The 20148-nt window shown below is 39.0% G+C and overlaps 2 long non-coding RNA genes across 7 annotated transcripts in view; one reads left to right on the forward strand and one right to left on the reverse strand.

The window, feature by feature from the left end:
• Window positions 1–1043: 1043 nt before the first annotated feature.
• The window catches only part of LOC111098331, a 53009-nt gene continuing 33904 nt past the window's right edge, over window positions 1044–20148 (reverse strand). For all 5 annotated transcript variants that reach the window (XR_005367953.1, XR_005367951.1, XR_005367952.1 and 2 more), the window contains 6 exons: window positions 18748–18782; window positions 12775–12848; window positions 9198–9281; window positions 7117–7172; window positions 4351–4434; window positions 1044–1529 (listed from right to left, as the gene is read on the reverse strand). This is a non-coding gene — a long non-coding RNA (uncharacterized LOC111098331). The remainder of the gene's footprint in view (window positions 1530–4350; window positions 4435–7116; window positions 7173–9197; window positions 9282–12774; window positions 12849–18747; window positions 18783–20148) is intronic.
• LOC119874204 overlaps window positions 8391–20148 on the forward strand; it is a 48401-nt gene continuing 36643 nt past the window's right edge. For both annotated transcript variants that reach the window (XR_005367955.1, XR_005367956.1), the window contains exon 1: window positions 8391–8530. This is a non-coding gene — a long non-coding RNA (uncharacterized LOC119874204). The remainder of the gene's footprint in view (window positions 8531–20148) is intronic.

Consider the following 20148-nt stretch of genomic DNA (forward strand, 5'->3'; position numbering starts at 1 on the left):
GATCTATGGGAATCACTTTGGGAAATGCTGGTGCAGGCCCTTTATTTTACAGATAAATCAACTGAGGACCTGCTAGTTGAGGGCACTTGTCTGAAGTCACCTATTAGGGGCACCTGGGTGGCTCAGCAGTTGAGCATCCGTCTTTGGCTCAGGGCATAATCCCAGGATCTTGGGATCAAGTCCCACATCAGGCTCCCCACAGGGAGCCTGCTTCTCCATCTGCCTGTGTCTCTCATGAATAAAGAAATAAAATCTTTAAAGAAAAACAATAAAGTCACGTATTAGCCAGATCCTTCAGGAAGCAGAATTATCAAAAGAGTTCAAAATAAAAATCAAAAAGTAATTCACTGAATATGGGCAGAATTAGGGAAACCAACAGGTGTGGCGCAACACCCAGGACCAAACAGGAGCAAGAAGCCATTGCCACCCAACCCTGAAGGGAAAGGGAAGGAATTGGACTATTGGAACTCAGCTAAGAGCTGGAGCCACAGCAGAAGGGCCGCCAGTCAAAACTGCCATGTGGCAGGGATGAGGGGGATAAATGCATGCCCTCAACCTCCATATCCTCCCATCCTCACATTGGCCAAACCCGGCTGGAAGCCAGAAGGCCAAGAGCCTAGATGCCATCTGTAGAAGTCAGCCTTCCAGCATAGAACCAAGCAGAGAAAAGCCAATGATGTATCCGTGTGGCACATGAGGAATGACCAGCACAATCACACAGCTAGGTTTTCTATTTTTTTCATTTTTAAAAATGTTTACCTCACGTGTTTCATAAACTTATTTGAGTTTGCTTCATACAAATTTTTTTAAAGATTTAACTTACTTATTCATGAGAGACAGAGTGAGAGAGGCAGAGACATAGGCAGAGGGAGAAGCAGGCTCCCTGCAGGGAGCCTCATACAAGACTTGATCCCAGGATCCTGGGATTGTGACCTGAGCTGAAAGCGGATAGATGCTCAATGGCTGAGCCACTCAGGCGTCCCTGCTTCATACAGTTTAATGCAAGATGATATGTCAATTATATATCAATAGAAATGGGCAAAACTCAATGCCATGTAAAACAGAACCAAGATAAAACTGAAAATATAAAGCAGTGGTTCTCAAACTGTAGCCTGGGGACCTCTGGGGGTCCCCTAAGGCCTTTTTAGTTCTTCAAGGCCCAGTTATAATAATGCTCTGATGCTATTTACCTTTTTATTTTCATTCTCTCACAAGTGAATGGTGAGGTTTTCCAGAGACTTCCTGATGAGTGATGATGTCATTCTTTTGACAGCTAATGGAATGTGTGCTTGTGGATTCTCATGTTCTAAAGTCACTCTGTTTTACTTTCAATTACAGTAGATGATAAACATTACCCAAAATCTCCTTGAGGTTTTCAGTAACTTTGGATAAAAGGGGTCCTGAGAATGAAATGTCAGAGTACTGCCAATGTGGAGGTAGTGAAGGGACCAGATGTGCCCAGGTACTTGAAAGGAACTATTCTTCATGTTAACCACCAAATCTGCTCTCAAGTCCTCTGGCAGCAAAGCCTGTAGGAAACAAGGGTTACATATAATTCATCGCTAGAGCCAGGATGTGACTTAGGTACATTTTCTAGCAACAAAGTGCAAGAAGATTTTGAATGTAGGCCACGTACAAAGATCTATCTACGTAAATAGTGATATGAAGGATACCAGATAATAAAAACAACAAAAATATTTTTATTACAAGGGTGGTGTATTAGTTCTCTATTACTGCATAACAAATTACCTCACTATTAGGAGGCTAGAACAACACCCACTTATTATTTCATACCTTCTGTGAGTCAAGAATCTGGGCATAACCTAACTGGGTTTTCTGCTCGGGGCCTCACAAGGCTGAAATCAGTGTTGGCTGGGCTGTATTCTCATCTGGAGGCTCAATTAGGAAAGGACGTGCTCCCTTGAATTGTTGTTGTTGGCAGAATTTATTTCCTTGTGGCTGTAGAATTCATGGCAGCTTGCCCCTTGAAAGCAAGCAATGGAGAGATGCTACTTTAAGTCTCTAACTTGAGGGAAGGCCCAGAGACTTTTTAAAAGGGCTTGCTTAATTAGGCCAGGCCCACACAGGATAAATTTCCTTTTGTTTAACTTGTGAAGTCAACTGATAAAACTGCATGTTAACTATACTGGAATTAAAATGAAAAAATTAAAACAAAAATAGAATAAAAAAAATAAAGTCAACTGATTAACAAGCTTAATTATATCTGTAAAATCCCTTCACCTTTGCCATATAAAATAATCACAGGAGTGGTATCCCACACTTTTGCCATATTCTATTGGTAAATGCAGATCACAAGTTCCACCTACACTCACGGTGAGGGAGTTAAGGTCATGACTCATGAGCAGTCACCCTGTGGTGTGTCTGCCATGGGTGGGAACAGATTCAACCATAATTAGAAGCATTTTAAAACACATACCAAGGAGTTAGTACAAGGGCACAATGGAACCCCTGAGCAAAGACCTTGGAAAGAGTATCTTTTCCAGCAAGAGTCTACATATGTGAACAGACTTTGAAGCAAAACACTGGGATGAAAATTCAAACTTACTTCCTCGGGCAAATGAAATAGTAACAAGAAGATGATGTAAAAGATGATGACTCAGAATCAAAATAAATCTGCACTAGTATCCTACAATTCTGCTACTCTAGTCTAATCATCATTGGCTAATACAAACCATACCATGAAAGCTAACCAGAATCAAAGATCATTATCCGGAAGGGCAAGCGGATGTATATGTGTTTTTTAATCCCTAATATACATCTTCAAATTTTTTAGACCATATTTTGGTATTTTCCAAAACTCTCTTCCTGAAAACTGTTGAAAGAAAAGCCAACAGGATATGGAATAGCCTACAGCTGGAATGGACAATTTAAGGGATTTTCTAGAAATAGACTAGCCTGTGATTTGAAGGTGATAAAGATAGTTGGATGAGGCCACTATTGGATGAGGCCCTGATACAGGAACAAAACCTGTAGAATTAATCAGGGGAGCTAGTCCATCAAGAAGGGGGAAGATCACCATTTGTGAAGATGTAATTGGTAGAGAGGCTCACCATGCTTTCCTCAAAAATTCTGACTGAAGCAGATGAAGAGGAGAACCCTCCCAAAGGGTCAAAATCCTAATCCTAGTTGTCTTTGTTACTTACCAGGGCCCTCTGAGATGTGAGGCTGGACTGTCCCTCAGATGGGGAAAAAGAGAGGAGAGAGAGTGGAGGGGAGGGTGTCCCCTCACTAGGGACCCCTTGGAAGGAAGGCAGAGAGCCTCAAAGGCAGACTTGACCCATTTTAAATGTTACCCACAGTGGCTAGTCATTTTTGTTCTAAATAATTTGCTGATGGCAAAGTGGATATTTTCCCAACAATGTTCAGGAAATAGAAAACATAAAATTCCATCTGATTTTCACTATATCCTATAATTTAAGTCAGTCTGGATGCATTTGTATTCTTCTATTTCCCCTTCACTTTTTCTGGTATGGCTTAAATGTAATCAAGTAAAACCAATTGCTTAAGTATAATCAAGTAAAACCAATACCAAATATTAACAGAACCATTTTTAAGAAACTCAGTTATAAGATGGACCCTGGCAAAGATTTTAAAGCCTGAAATAAAATTTATTAATGACAATAATCATTATTTAGAATTTGAATTCACAGGCACATTACCATGATACCTTGAAAGGAATTTACATTAGTTGATTGGCTATTTTTAACATAAACAAATGTAAAAAATGCAATGATAAGTAGGAATATGGTACAATTTTGTAAAAGAATAAATCAAAACTTAAGAATACAACAAAACAAAAGAATAAGTACGATGATGTTTTCCTGGCATTTCTATAGAGAGTGGAAGATAATCTGTTAATCTGCTTCTCTCTCAGTCCCACATACTTTTATTTGCCTCCATGTCTATCAAAAATTTCTAAAAACTACTCTAAGATTGGTTATCTTAATGATTTTTGCCCTCTCTCGATTTAAATGTGTTTTTTCAAAACAGCAGCTATGGGGCTCAAGGCAGGTGAATTAGTTATAATAAGGCAGCTCCAGTAATTAAATTATTGTGCTGCCACCCCTAGAGCTGTAATTTGAAAGGATGAAAGCTTAATTTTTCCATCAACAAAGTCAGTTTCATCCAAGCTGTTCTTCAGAGTGCCATATGCATTTAAAAATTACATGTTTAAATTAATCAGAAGAAAATGGAATTTAAACCCCTCATCACAATAACATGGATGGATTGTAAATTTATGGAGCATTTTCACTATAGAAAACGAAGTCCATTGAAAACGTATCTAGAAGTCATCAGGCAAACAGAGCAGCACAGATATAAAATACCCACTGTGTGAGCGTAAAGCCGAAAAGTCTCTGATAAATTAGAGGAAAGAGCAGCTGAACCGTCCTCACCGTGGCTTATCTGTTCAACCTACCAAGGAAAGAAAGTTAGCATTAATTGGTACCCTCAACGCTCTCTCAAAGGAATAGGCACTTAGAGCAATTAAGTCAGATGTGGAAAAACAGCTCTGCATTGAGAGCTGACAGCAGGACTCGGGCACAATATACATAATGAGTGGCTGAGGATTTTAATGGATGGAGGCTTGGAGACTAATGGACAATTAATGTAAAACAGATGACTTCCCTCGGAGATGACAGTCTTTTGAAAGGCGCTTCACCTGCTGCTCAAACAAATGCTGCTAAAATGAAATGATAAAAGGAACATGGTCTTATTTAGCTGGGCTACAGTGAGTCTGTGTGTCCCTGCTTTGTCCTTGAATATTCTCAAAAACCAGGTCAGGAACGGACCAGTTCCTGCAGCTGGTGATGCAAGGCCCCTCCCTGGGTCTCCCTACCCTGTCCTGGGTGGCCAGAGATTGCAGGGCTCTGTTTTCCACAGAACTTCCCCGGGGGGTGGGGGTGAGGGAGTGGGGGGGGGGCGGTGGAGAGAGAGGGCACAAAATAGTGTTAACAGCCTGACTTTGACAATAAACCTCCCCAACATGAGAATTGCAGTAAATGCATACTGAAGCATCTCTTAGAAATTTTAAAACACAGTTTCCTCTCGGCTAAGCCATTTTAGTCTGTGCTCACTAAAGTCAGAGAGCCGGAGTCCTTCCTGTTTGTGCCTTAAAACCACAGACAGCATCCCCCTGAGAAGCGGTCGCGTACCCAAAGCATATACTTAAGTCAATTGTCTGGAAAGAGAATCCATTCCCTATAGAAATAATGCTGCAATGATATTTAAATTCCCATGTGATCCCCTGCAAAGTCTATTTAACCCAGAGTGAGGCTTTCCGCACATCATCTGAGCCTTGGATCACAGGGAGAGGAAAGTGGGTGTTTTTCCCTCTTTCTTAGCGGGAAATGGGATCGAACTGAGCTATAATTTTGAGATATAAGCTAATCCTTGACAATTTTCTATCTTCTAACAGCCCTTCCCTGTGCTCACCCCTCAGGAAATCAGTGCCTTTATGTAACATAAGCCACCAGGCGTTCCACCTCGACCCCCACCCCTAAATGTATCTATTTTAGTAATCTTCCACTCCTTCTCTAATATTCCTTCCATTTTTCATAACAGTGTATCTCTCCTGGAAGTTAGAGGTGAGCAGCCCGCGCGGGCTCACTCACCTGCCTGCGGGATGGCCCGGACACTGAGAAGTCTCTGCCTGTGCGAAATAAAACAAACCGCTTCTCATACCACCAGTATCTCTAATTGGCAGAATTTCTGCGAGAAAAGCCAAGTGAAATTTTCAGGTAGCTGAGCAATCCCATTTCTGAGTATCTAATTAAAAAGTATCTCCCTATGCAGGAGAAGCGTGCACGGGTATTTGTTAGGGCGGCGAAAGGCAGAAGCCACCTGAATGTCAACTGGAAAATGCCTCCCGTGTCGTGCACTCACAGGGCGCGGTGCGTGTCCACTAGGAAATTGGACAAAGTCACCCTTTGTTCACAGCCTGACTGGATTTCGGCCCCAGGTGTTGGGCAAGATTCGCACAGCTGTGCAGAGAAGCCCTGCCCCTTGCCTCTCCCGAGTGAGTGAACTCAGAGCTGTCGCAGCGACCCGAACTTCATTTGAAGCCTCAAATACTTCGTACATGTGGAGCGTGTTTTTACAAGTCAGAAATCCAAGCCGTGGGTGGGGAGTTTTCTCAAAGTTGGGTAGGCCAGAAATATCTGTTTTCTTCAAATCACATTACATCCGACCGTCATCCCCTACACTGCTGAACTAGCAAGAAATTCAGTTATTTGTGTCCTCTCCTCCCAGGATTTAGGTAAAAATCTGGAAGGCTTATTTGGAGTCCAGAAAATTAGTGAGTCTCACTGTGTCACGCATGGTTTGGATTGTCACTGCCCAAGGTCCATCTAAGGAGTGGGCTCTCCTGGTGCTGGGCCAAGTAGGTCTTCTTCAAGCCTCATCCTCACCTGAGCTCAATCCTGCCCCTGGGGAGGACCTGGTCCTGAGCCTCAGGAAATTCAGGATCTATAGAATTCCATGTTTTCCCTGGGTTTGGGGAATGTCCTTTCCCTCAGTTTCAAGAGCTTCTCATGTTCCCTCAACAGGCACATTTGCCCATCCCTTCCCCACACAAATATATACACACTCCCCAGCATGATCTTTTCAATAAGCTCAGGCTTCTGAAAGAGAAGGGAGGGAAGAAACCCTTCTCCAGGGAAGGAAGGTTACCTTAACACCATAGTTCTCAAATGCATGGGGTCCTAGCCTGTAGCATCTCCGTTAAAGTTAGGTTTATGGTTTGAAATGCCAATCCCTGAACTCCTCCCTGGCCTTGTTGCATTAGAAACCCTCGGAGCAGGGCCCAGCATGCTGTGTTGTGACCGCTGCTGGAGCCTTAAAGCAATTCTAGGCTCTCTGCTTAGACCCCCAACAACCACCCAGAAGCAAAAGATCTTCAAGTCCTGGTTACCTCCTTTATATGGGGGAGGAAAAGAAGAGAGGTAAAAACAAAACACCTCTCATTGTTTCCCATGCTTCTACAGCAATAAAATAACAAAATAAATACCTTAATTATCTCTCCCCTTTTATAAAGCACAATGTAAAGCCTGGATTGACAAAGAATGAAGGAAACCTGAGAACTCATCAGATCCTCACCTCTCCAACAATCTTCACCCCCACCTTCCAGGTTTAAAAATTCAGGAGGCTTTATCCTGAAAAAAAAAAAAGCATGCTGAGAAATAAAGGTCAAGTGTTCAGACTAGGCTGTTCCACATCTCCATGGAATGTAGAAACGTGTGAACACCCTCAGAATTTCAATTGGGTCTCCTTTTGCAAGGATTTTTATACTAACCAAGGTGGAAACAGTAATAAAGAATTCCGTACCCTCCCCCAATATATTATACCCGATAATGATAATTTTTATTGCATCATCTTATTTCAACTTTCTTGTAAGGCTTGATTCATGCAAAAGTGGAGAGTCATTCTCGTTCTTAAGCCCAATTAAATCACCATTTCCTGATTCATCCTCCTGCTGCCCCAGATACTTCCAACACATTTCAGACCTGAAATTTTCTGAACTGCTTCTTTTCCAAGTCATTTTAAGAACCTAGCATTAAAACATAATTACATGACTGAAAATACTTTTGAAGCCTGCTCAGTGAGACTTGTTTTAATAGTGAGGTTTCCGAATTGCATGCCTCAGAGGACGATTTCCTGAGCTGTGTATAACTCGAGAGCATCTCTCTGAGCCCATTAGTCACCTTACAAAATTACATGAACTCTTTCAGGCCTCCCGGGGTAGCAACGATTTAGCAATAAATGAATGGATTATGCTTCATACAGTCATATTTTAAAACAGCTTTTATTAACAACCAAGACTGTTATTTTTTGGCTTACAAGATTATAGTCACGGTTTTTACTATAAAATACGAGATTCACTTTTTATAGAATCAAAAAAAAAAAAGTTAAAAGCCAAATGGAGAATTGGTCTCTACGTTTTACTTGAGGAAATCCAGGCCAGAGATCAATTCAGACCTTGCTCAAGGTCACATAGCCCGATTTCTGTGCAGCAGGAATTGGATGCATGCTTTCCTCCAACTGCCAATCCTCATTTCAGCCAATTCTTAATTTTCCACTAACCAAAAAGCCAGCCCATTACCTTCCAGCACACGACTGTCACCTAGTGGTGCTAACGGTCATTGCTGCTTATGCTTACTCCAAAACAAGGAAGGAAATAAGAATTATCTTTAAAATTTGAGAGTCTTCTTCTGTCAGGTGCTTTATTTATGTTATCTTAGTTAATAGTTTTAATACTATGAACTAGACATTTTTATCGATGAAGAAACGAGATGTGGTTGAGGAAATATACGCAAGTTCACATAGACTTGCTCCCAGTAGCAGCATCATGAACACTCTTCTCTGGGGTGAGTCCCTGTCCTGTAACTTTGACCCGCACAAGGCTGGCTTCTCTTGGCTCTCAGCAGTCCTCTCTGACCTGTACGCTTATTCCCCGGCTGCAATGATTGGCTCAGGGAGGCCAGTGAGACCCACTGACCTTTTCCTGGAGCAGGTAAGCAAGAGGCATGTGCTGTTTTCCACTCACATAGTTTCCTATTTTTTTTCATCCTAAATATCTGCTTCTCAAGAACAACCGGGAAGTCTAGATCTGAAGTAATTAGTTCTTTCATTAAAACAGGAGCGAATAGAGCTTTGGGGCTTGTGAGGGAGTCTCACCATCTGTGCAGGATTCCGGTGTCATTATGGCTTAAAGGAATATCGGGGTTTTTGTCAAACAGGACATAGTCCCTTGAGAATATCATTCATTTATTTAAGGTAAGGTCAAGACATATAAATGCCTTGGGAAAGGTAGCCCTACAAATCAATATTTTAAAAAATGTTAGTAATTTATTTTTGGATGATAGAAGAATTTAACTCTTTTTCTTATAATTATTATTTCATCTCTTAAAATTACATACCTCATTCTAAATTATATAACCTCTTTATTAAATTTCAGGTAAGAAATGTACTACATGCAATTTTTCTAAATCAGAGAACTTCTTGGGAGGTGAATTATTTACAATTTCAGTGGTAAAGTAAATAATTTGATCCCAAAAGGCAACACCATGCTTATAATTTGCTTTCCCAATGTTACTATCAACTTTTGGAGACACTTTGCTGATTAGTTTGAGGGTTGGTGGCCTGGTGATGGCTGCCCTAAGCAATGTTCAAATGCTTACCACAAAACTATCCAGTGAAGAGGTTTTGGCTGCAGCAAAGGGAAGTTTTGTCTTTTTGCTCTTTATTATTTGAGGCCACTGTATCTGTGGGAAAAATACATTTTGCAAGTAATATATGGAGTTATGAATAAACACTGCAGGTAAGTGCTACTACTTTTACTGAGTCATTTTAGTGATGTTTTGAAATTCTTTTTAAAGTTGTTGACTAGAAGGCATCTGTGTGGCTCACTTTGGCTCAGGGCATGATCTCAGGGTCATGGGATCAAGCTCTGGGTTGGGATCCTTGTTCGGTGGAGAGCCTACTTCTCCCTCCCTCTGCCCTTCCCCCACACTTGCTCTCTCTCTCTCTCTCTCTCTCAAATAAATAAATAAATCTTAAGAAAATAAAAATAATAGGGATGTCTGGGTGGCTCAGTGGCTGAGCATCTGCCTTTGGCTCAGGGAGTGATCCCAGAGTAACGGGATCCAGTCCTGTGTCGGGCTCTCCAGGGAGCCTGCTTCTCCCTCTGCCTGTGTCTCTGCCTCTCTCTGTGTGTGGCTCTTGTGAATAAATAAATTAAATACTTAAAAATAATAAAAATAATAAATAAAATTATTGACCAAGATAGCTTCCAGAGGATCCCTGGGTGGCGCAGCGGTTTAGCGCCTGCCTTTGGCCCAGGGCGCGATCCTGGCGACCCGGGATCGAATCCCACGTCAGGCTCCCGGTGCATGGAGCCTGCTTCTCCCTCTGCCTGTGTCTCTGCCTCTCTCTCTCTGTGTGACTATCATAAATAAATTAAAAAAAAAAAAAAAGATAGCTTCCGGATTGCTGCCTCCTCCCCTCTCACACCTTCCTTGATTGTCACACTCTTCTCTGAGGAGTTTCAGAAGCAACTAGAAGAGAGGTCAGGTAGGGGTCAATCTACCATCACCACCACTCACTCCCACCCTCAGCTCCTATTCGAAAAGAGCAACTTTGCTCAGAGCTCTTTTTTAATGTATTGGGATTCCTTGATTTTCTTTCACTCATTTAACCCATTATCTCTTGAAGATCCAACTATTTTTCAGGCATGATGTTAAGGTATTGTGGTATTCCCTGGACAAGAAAGTCAAACTGTCCTACCTTTATGTTCTAGTGGGGAACAGACTATACACAAATACACAAGAGACTAGACAATACCAGTGGAATAGAGTATTGTAAAGGGCCACTGAAGGGTCAGGCATCATTAGAAAAGATGCTGAGGAAATGCCTTACTTAGAAAGTGATATTTGAGTGATGTATTTGAGCCATTAGAAGGTTGTAAACAGGTTTGATACTATCCAGTTTTTTATAAATTGTTTTGGTGTGTTTGGTGAAAGGAGGCAGGAGAGAATAACAAGAGGGCCAGTGCGAGGCAACTGGGATCATCCCAGCAAGCAACCATTTGGCTAGGATTAAAATAACAGGACACTTACCATTAAGATAGCAGAGAGAAATAGACACACTGGGCATATTTTGGAGCCTGACAGAACTTGCTGTTGGTTTGCATATGATAGACGAAGTAAAGAAAGAAATCAAAGATGACTCCTAGGTTTTTTGATTTTGAGCAGTTGGATGAAAGGTGATGCCTTTTTACTAAGGTAGGAAAGACAGAGAAGAGAAATCAGTGTGACTTGAAAATGTAAAAATAAGTTTTGTTTTGGATAGTTCTGATTTAAAATGCCTCTTAAATACTCAAGCTGCGATGCAAAGTAAGGAGTTTAATGTGGAGTCAGAAACTCAGAGGAGGCCCTAGAGATCTAATTTTGAAAGTCAAAGATGTAAAGCACTGGGGTGAAAGAAAGTGCCAGGAAGTGACCCAAGACCATGTTCTAAGCACTAAACAATTAAGTTTGAGCAGAAGGGGAAAAAGCAAGATAGAAAACCTGGAAAAGGGAATTGATTTTGCTGCAAAACAAACTTCCACATTCCCCGAAAGATGAAAGAAATCTGAAACAAATCAATGGATATTCCCAGGATTAAGCCTCAAGAGTCCTTCAAAATTCCTTTGGGGAGAAGCTGGAAATCTTGACCAGTGATTCAGGAAAATTCAATGAATTCTGCTGCCTTAAAAAAGCCCCAAAATACCATAATTGGTAATTTAGGGAGAACAATCCCATTCCCTAAATGCTCTATTCCAGGGGGACAATGCCCTAATCTTGGGTGCCACAGTTATGATTTTATTGTGGGTTTTTAAAGATTTTATTTATTTATTTGAGAGAGAGAGCACAAGTGGAAGGGGAGAGGCAGAGGGAGAGGGAGAAACAGACCCTTATCTGAACCCTGCCATGAGAGGGAGCCTGATGTGGGCTGGGCTGATCCCAAGACCCAGAGATCATGTCCTGAGCAGAAGGCAGACTTAACTGGCTGAGCCACCCAGGATCCCCACAGCTCTACTGTCTATATTCACAAGATTATTGTTCCCCAAAGTGCCCCATATCTGGGTGGCTAGATCAGAAGGTGCCAGTTTCAACTACTCTTCCAAATCTACTCCTCTTCCATGCCAAACTAGGATTTCTATATTGAGCACAGATTACCCATCCAGAAGAGGCTACAGTGACTTCCCCTTCAAGGAGTCCTCTCAAATTTCCTGGCAGATAAGCTCAGTTAGAACCAGTGAGTTCTAAGATAAAGTTTAATAATGTTGAATCACAATGGGGAAAGAATGGACTTTTCCACTCTTTTGTTCCCAGGAAGTTCTTTGGACCAAAGAAATTTACAAATATGCAAAACTTCCCCAGACATTAGATTGCATCCTAAGAGGTATTGGAAAGGGCAGACTTGGTCAAGCCACACAGGATCTTATTGCACCCTTTCCTTTTGTCAGGGGGAACCTTCTTTCTTAGTACAGTTGATCCTCAATATTCACAGATTTTGATTTGTGAATTGCATACTCAATAAAATTTACTTGTAACCCTAAAATCAGCATTCCTGGGAATTTCATTAGCCTTCATGGATATGCATAGAGCAGTAAAAAAAAATTGAGTTGGCCTATGCACACATTTCCTGCCGAGGCCAAGCAGAATGACACTCTGCCTTCTTGTTTCAGCTCTTTTATTATAAGGAAATATCCTTTGTACGGTATGTTAGTGCCATATTTTTCACATTTTTGTGTATTTCTTGGTGATTTCCCTTTTTGTTGCTGGTTTAAATGCCCCCCAGCAATAGTGCTAAAATTCTGTGTAGTGTACCTAAGCACAAGAAGCCTGTGCTGTGTCTTACAGAGAAAATAGGCATGTTAGATAAGCTTCATTCAGGCACAAGTTAAAGTGCTTTGGCCACGAGTTGAATGTTAATGAATCAACAGTATATATTAAATATGTTGTTTTAAATAGAAACACATAAAAGAAGGATATGTTTCGATCAGTTAACAAGAACGTTGTACCTCAGAGGCTCTTAGGAACCTAATCCTGAATTTGCCATTGAAGCAATGTTTCAGTATTCACTAATTCAGTGTTTGTGGTGACTTTTTGTAGTGACTTGATAGAACACAAGTAGCATGAATCATGAGAATCAACTGTATTTACATTATCAAAGGGACAACAGTCAAGTGATTTTCCTAAGGAAGACACCTACCTCCAGGTGACCAAGGTGTCCATCTAATACAAGCCAAAAAGTGCCTGGCAATCTTTAAATGGCAGATGCTCTTCCTTTTAAAAAGGTAAAATCAAAACAACAACAACAACATACAAAAATCAAACAAAATAAACATTTAAAGCATTGTTTAACCAGTACCCCACCCACACAGCTCCCTCAAATATATACAAATATGTATGCATGTATATATGTGTGTATATGTATGTGTATATATATATAACCAAATATATATGTGTATATATGTATACACACACATATGAGGGGGGTGAAAAAGACTAAACACCAATTCTAGAGTAAAGTTGATATTAATGAAAGCATTTGGAGTAAGATGATATAAAGTTTAGTGAAATACGCTCAAACAAGAAAATTGCACAGATACAGTTATTTTGATACTATATGTATTAGGAGTTAGAATAGGGGCACCTGGGTGGCTCATTCAGTTATGCATCTGGCATTGGCTCACGTCATGGAACCAGGGTCCTGGGAGTGAGCCCCCCATAGGGCTCCCTGCTCAGCAGAGAGTCTGCCTCTCCCTCTCCATCTGCCCCTCCTCTGCTCATGCTCTCTCTTGGTCTCTCTCTCAAATAAATAAAATCTTTTTGTTAAAAAGGTATTAGAATTGAACAGCACTCAGATATTAATATATTACTTCACTCTTACCGCACACAATTATGTGAAATACTTTTCTCAGAATGAGATAAAGAAAAGTTCACATTTTCCGTTTCTTCTTTGGAGTATCAGTAGGGGATTTTTAAATAATGGTACAAACACACAATAAATTATTATATAACTATTCACAGCCATATTTTAGAATACTTAATATGGGACAATACTGATCTGTGAATCTACAGAATTGTGCACATAGCATGATTACAAGTTTTTAAAAATTATGGAAATGCTACAAATACAATGAGAAAACAATATTACAATATTTGAAGTTGTAAACTTCAACTATGATATTAAAGGTAGCTTTATTTTCTTTGTACTGTTCTGTATTTTCTACATTTTCTATAATAAGGATATTACCTTATATAATAAAAACTTATTAATTATGATTTCTATACTTTACCACAGCTTTTATTGTTCAAACCAAAATAATATTCACTTTTGTTTTTATATTAAAAAAGCTACATTTTTATCCCTTAACATCTCAAATAATTAACATTTTTTTAAGCTTTCCAAAATGTGAATGAAATGCAACAAGTTCTGGTCAGGTCTCCCTTCTTCCAATAATAAATGGCAACGTGAACAAGCCTGTGCAGATAATACAAAAGCTCTTTCAGGTTTGGAAATGCGATGCAATTTTCACGCAGAAAATATATCTTTCCAATGCTGAATGCCAAATAAGCCCGTCTTCCTGGTGTACCTTCCATCCAGCAGGCAGAAGGAAGAGGCTATCAAGTTTCTAAGTGACAGGGGAACTCTGGGAATAACTTGCAAAATAGATAACCTTTTTAGCGTATATCATAAATCATGCTATAAATTGAAAGAAATGAAAAATTAGCAAATATCTTTAGAGAAAATGGTCTTAGACCCAGTGGCATGAAGATAGATACAGGTACCCAGTTACATAACATCTCAGTACCTAGAGCACACCCAGCAGCAAACTGCCTTCAGCAGTTGAATGACTGATGTAAATAGGCTAAACGGTGTTATTTTTATTGGTGCATGTTTTGGATCTGTTTGGAACTCACAATCAAGCCTTATGTAGAGCATTAAACAGAACTGGTTGTGAATATTAGGCTCTTATTTTTATAGTAATCATTAAATCTATTAATTTGTAATGGATATTTGGTATTCATCTCTTAAACTATATATTTTAAGATGCTCTAGGTTCATTCTGAATTTTTTAAAATAAGTATGGGTTAGTTTTCTCTTGCTCTTCATTTATTAAAAAAAACAATTCCTCTAAGAGTTGTAAATTCATCAATTCTTGGCCATGGACTTTTATTTTCCTTCTGCTTTACTCTCTGTTTTTGTTTTCTCTCTCTCTCTCTCTCTCTCTCTCTCTCTCTCTCTCGTATTTTTTTTTATTGGAGTCCGATTTGCCAACATATAGTATAACACCCAGTGCTCATCCTGTCAAGTGCCCCCTTCAGTAGAGTATAACTCAGCCATTAGAAACAACCACCATTTGTTTTTGTTTTCTTTGATGGTCTCCTTGTGTCATGCTGGTTTTCCCCCTCAGGGCTGGTTAAGGCTGAGGGACATCCCTGAGAAAACTCTGACTCACCAAGCCTCTCCTACTCTGCAGAGTTACAAAAGGCATATGACTGGCTACCTGACTATGAGGACAGATGTAATGTGAAACTTTGAGGAGCTACTTGGCAGTACCAGCAGCAACTTGAACTGAGATCATAAGGCCAGAGAACATAGAAACATCATGCAGCTTCAGGCTGTGACCAGAGAGACCTAGCCGTAACATGGCTCTTTCTGTCTTCCACAGTCCAAGGCTTTATCTAAGATCCAGAATCAAGGGTAAAAGAATAGGTATCACTGAACTGGATCAATTCTTTCCCCCTCCTATTCATTTTCTAGCTCTTTTGGAAAAGGTGATTCTCTTCCAGAGCTCTCTTTCATGAGTGTATAGCCATAGCAATAAGTCTCCCGGTAGGAAGTAGGCTGACCTTGTGGGATATATTGGTTGGGTGATAAACACCAGCCTGTGTCCCGATTTCTAGGGTGCTAGATGGAGGAGAGGAGACCCATGCATTCATTAACAAGCCTAATTCCTCCTTGTATCCAGCCTATGGCTACCAGTCTGGAGTAATTTTCCTGGACAACTGAGAATAGTAGTACTTAAAATCTCAGCTTGGCAGAAGACAACTGCTCAGTAAGGCACTATATGTGCTAAATGTTCAGCTTCACTTGGAAAAAACTTTCATAAACTTATATAAATATCCATGTGGACCTAAGTTTCTTCAAAGTTAAAGACTGACGTCTAAAGTTTTTTTCCTTTTCATTATATTTTTTAACTTTCTGGTATTTGTTCCTGACATGTAACTATGAGTTTTTAGGGTTACCCTAAAAAAATCTGTTTAGATTTCAAATACTAGCACAATAATGCCACTTGCTTTATTAAGTCTTGGGCATTTTAACCTCACAGCAAAAAGTGGTGGAGAACCATCAGGTTTACCACAATGACATGCAGTCTCTGCTGAGGTGACAAGTATGCCTTTTTATACTTGAAGAGTCCTCTACTATGCAGGTTTTAGGAACAGTGGAAAGTGAAAAGTCATGGTAACCATTTTGAAGGAATGAAGTAATATAGTTTAAAAGATGGCCTAAGGAAAGAAATATATTTTAAAATGTGGGGTTACTGCAGGGCTTTGCTGAATGCCAGGAGTTTTGGAACCAGCAAACCATTTTTAGTTCTGTGTAAGACATGCTCTGGGAACAACACAGACATTTTGTCGGGAAGCTACAGGACAGTTTGATTAACTTTCTTTTCTAGGACAAAAGGCTACCATTTAACACAAAATCCTCAGGAGCCTCCTCAAAATTGAATGATTCTGGTGGTGATATTTATTCCATTTGAATTCCATTTGAGTTTATTGATTCCTTCATCTGGGAAATAAACAATCAAGAAGAAACAGGGGGTGGTTGTAAAGGCAGTAACCCAGGTCTTCCAGGTCCTTGCTATAAATCATAGGAAGGGATATGGTCTAAATTGCTCCCATTTGTAAATGCTTCTAGACTGTTTCTTATGTGAAAAATTATTTATCTTCTAACTCCTTTCTCTGTCTTTCATTAAGCTACGACAGCCTAGTGGGTAGCAATAAAGAAAATTGTACTAAACAATTGGAAAAAATTTTCCAGGGAGACTAGCTAAATGAAAATATGTTGGGTTTTGCAATCAGTGTGAGCTGAGAATGGTGTTCTTATTATCTGCAAGGTGGTCTTTTGGACTATGCAGACTGGAATGCCAGCCCTTGCTGGGAACCCATAGCTGTAGGGAAGACAGCTGTGATTAATGATTCACAGCACCCCAGGTATATAGAACAAGAAGTTCACTTGCATTTCCGTTTACAAAACAAAATATATCTGGCAATAAATAATGCCTTCAACCTTGATTTTTTTCCCCAGACTAATCCAATTCATTAATCAAACTAAGCCATTATTCTAAACCCCAAGGCTTAATATGCTACAAAAAAGTTCCCAGTTACAGTGAGGGAAGATTGATTTGTGGTTGAGGTGGAGAAAAGGATAGTCTTTTGCTCTTTATTTCTCCAAAGTTTGCTGCTTAGAACATATATAAAATTTATAATTTAAAACTTTCAGTTTCTTGAGCTAATAACACCTGATTGTTATTCAAATAGATACTGATATGCAGAGGCCCCTACTCTGATCTAAATGCTGGTGTCGGGATCCCTGGGTGGCGCAGCGGTTTGGCGCCTGCCTTTGGCCCAGGGCGCGATCCTGGAGACCCGGGATCGAATCCCACGTCGGGCTCCCGGTGCATGGAGCCTGCTTCTCCCTCGGCCTGTGTCTCTGCCTCTCTCTCTCTCTCTCTGTGACTATCATAAATAAATAAAAGTTGAAAAAAAATATTTAAAAAAAAAAAAAAAAAAAAAATAAATGCTGGTGTCCCCTCTCCCCAAATTCGTACTTAAAAACCCTAACCCTTAAGGTTATCAGGAGGTGAGACCTTTGGGTGATTAGGTCATCCTTAGGTCACGAGAGCTCTACTCTCAGGATAGGATTGGTGCCCTTATTAAAGGGGCTCCAGAGAGATCCCTCACTTCCTTCTATTATGTTAGGAAACAAAGAGAAGTCTGCATCCCAGACAAAGACTCTCACTCAACCATGCTAGTACCTGACCTGGGACTTCCAGTCCCCAGAACTCTGAGAAATAAATTTTAGTTGTTTATAAGCCACCCAGTCAATGATATTTTCTTATAATAGCCTGAACAGATTAAGACAGCCAGAGAAACTGTAGAGAAAGCCAGTGTTTCCATTTATAAGCTTGTGAAGACTGATGAGGGATGTGGGAGCCCACCTGAGAATATAACAGCCTAACATAGGGCACATGAGAACTCTCACTCTGGCTGAAGTGAAAAGGACTCTGAAATCTTCATATTTTCTTGGCTGAATCAAATGTTGTAGACTGTTGCCATCGTGTTACATATTTTTACTCTCTTCAAAATTTTAATCTCCTTCCTTTACCCTAGAAACTGTTCCTTGTGGTATAAGAAATTTGTAATAACCAGATTGTTTTAAGAATCATTAAATTTAGCAACATAGACAATCTTACGTATTTTTGTAACTCTCAGTCCAGTAATTCTACTTCTAGTAATCTGTACTAAGAAACTAAACAAACATAAAGTTAAATAAATTTGTGTGTGTAGGCATGTTCATCTCAAGATGTTTATCACAGCATTCTATATTATACAAAAAAATTAAATAAATGATAGAGAAATTTTTAAATTTTCAAATCAGTTTTTAAATAAGATTTTAAAACCTAGGTGCTAGAATTTTAAATCTTTCAAAAATTATGTTTTAGAAGCTACTTAGAAAAGCTTGGCTCTTTTAGCTGTAAAAATCCATAATGTAAAACTGTATGTTATAAAATTAACTATGTGAATCTCAATATATTGGTAATATATTTGCAAATAGTATGTATTTTTTTAAAAATCAGAGGAATTATACTAGAGTGTTAAACTCAATTATCTCTGAGTAGTAAGATTCTGAATAATTTAAAATTTGTTCTTTTCACTATTTTGTAAGTTTTGTCTTTTATTTATTGATAATCAAAAAAGTATATAAAATAAATTAAGCCCGTGAGTACAATCATAGAATGTCAATGCTTTTTACATAATTTTCAACACTTCATGTAGTCTACTATTTACAAAACTATGTTAAGGTTTCCCTTTTTTGTTGTTCTTTTACTAAGAGAGAAGCTTAACTGTTTCCTGGCTTTCAATTTTCCTAGTGTAGTTCCAGGTTTCTTACCTGGAATGGAGTTTGAGAGTAATATATCACCATCCCTGGATTTAAATGAGACATCAAAAATAAATAAATTAATTAATTAGTTAGTTAATTAATTAATTAATTTAAAAAACCATATCACTGGAGTTAAGAAACTAAGACACATTTAAAAATGATTACATCTTAGCAAGTTAGGAATAGAGTGGAACTTCCTCAACTTGATAATAATAACCACAAAAAACCTTCAGCTAACATGATACTTAATTGCAACAATCTAGAAGCTTTGCTGCTAAGATCAAGAACAAAACAAAGTTAGGATGTAGATGGAGCTGGAGATTATTATGCTAAGTGAAATAATTCATTAACAGAAAGACAAATACCATGTGATTTCATTCATATGTGGAATTTAAGAAACAAAACAGATGAGCAAAGGGGAAAAAAAGAGAGAGAGGCAAACCAAGAAACAGACTCTTAACTATAGAGAACAAACAGGGTTACCAGAAGAGAGAAGGTGGGGGATGGGTGAAATAGGTGATGGGAATTAAGAGGAGCACTTGTTTTGATGAGCACTGGATGTTGTATAGAAGTGTTGAATCACTAAATTGTACACCTGAATCTAATATTACACTGTATGCTAATTAGAATTTAAATAAAAATTTTAAAAAAACATATAAGAGAAGGATGTCCTCTGTCACCAGTCCTTTTATTTTTTCCTGCAAATACATATATAACATCTTTATTCATCAGTCAATGGGCAGATAGGTTCTTTCCATAGTTGGGCTATTGTTGATGATGCTCCTATAAACATCGGGGTGCATGTAACCCTTTGAATTTGTATTTTTATATCCTTTCACGACTCCTTTTCAGCATTATACTGGAAGTCCTTGATAATGTAAGAAGACAAGCAAAGGAAATAAAAGATACACAGTTTGGAAAAAAGAAATGAAACTGTCTTTTTAATAAAAAGATTGCCTATGTAAAAAAAAAAAAAGAATCAACAAAAAAAACACTCCTCCAACTAATAGAAAATTATAGCAGTTTGCAGGATACAAGGTTAATATACAAAAGTAAATCACTTTCCTATATACCAGTGATGAACAAATAGAATTTGAAATAAAAAACACAATGCCATTTACATTAGCACCCCCCAAAATGAAATACTTAGGTATAAATCCAAAAAAAAAAAAAAAAAAAAGCAAGATCTATAGGAGGAAAACTATAAAACTCTGATGAAAGAAATAAAAGAATTAATAGAAAGATAGTCCATTTTTCATGGACAAAAAGATTCAAATTTGTCCAGATGTCAGTTCTTCCCAATTTTGAAGTTGGGAATTCGATACACCCCTAACTGAAATCCCAGAAAATTTTTTTGTGGATATCGACAAATTGATTTTAAGGTTTATATATAGAGAGATAAGACTGAGA

The sequence above is a fragment of the Canis lupus genome, chromosome 12 (assembly GCF_011100685.1).
Source record: "Canis lupus familiaris isolate Mischka breed German Shepherd chromosome 12, alternate assembly UU_Cfam_GSD_1.0, whole genome shotgun sequence".
Classification (NCBI taxonomy): Eukaryota; Metazoa; Chordata; class Mammalia; order Carnivora; family Canidae; genus Canis; species Canis lupus.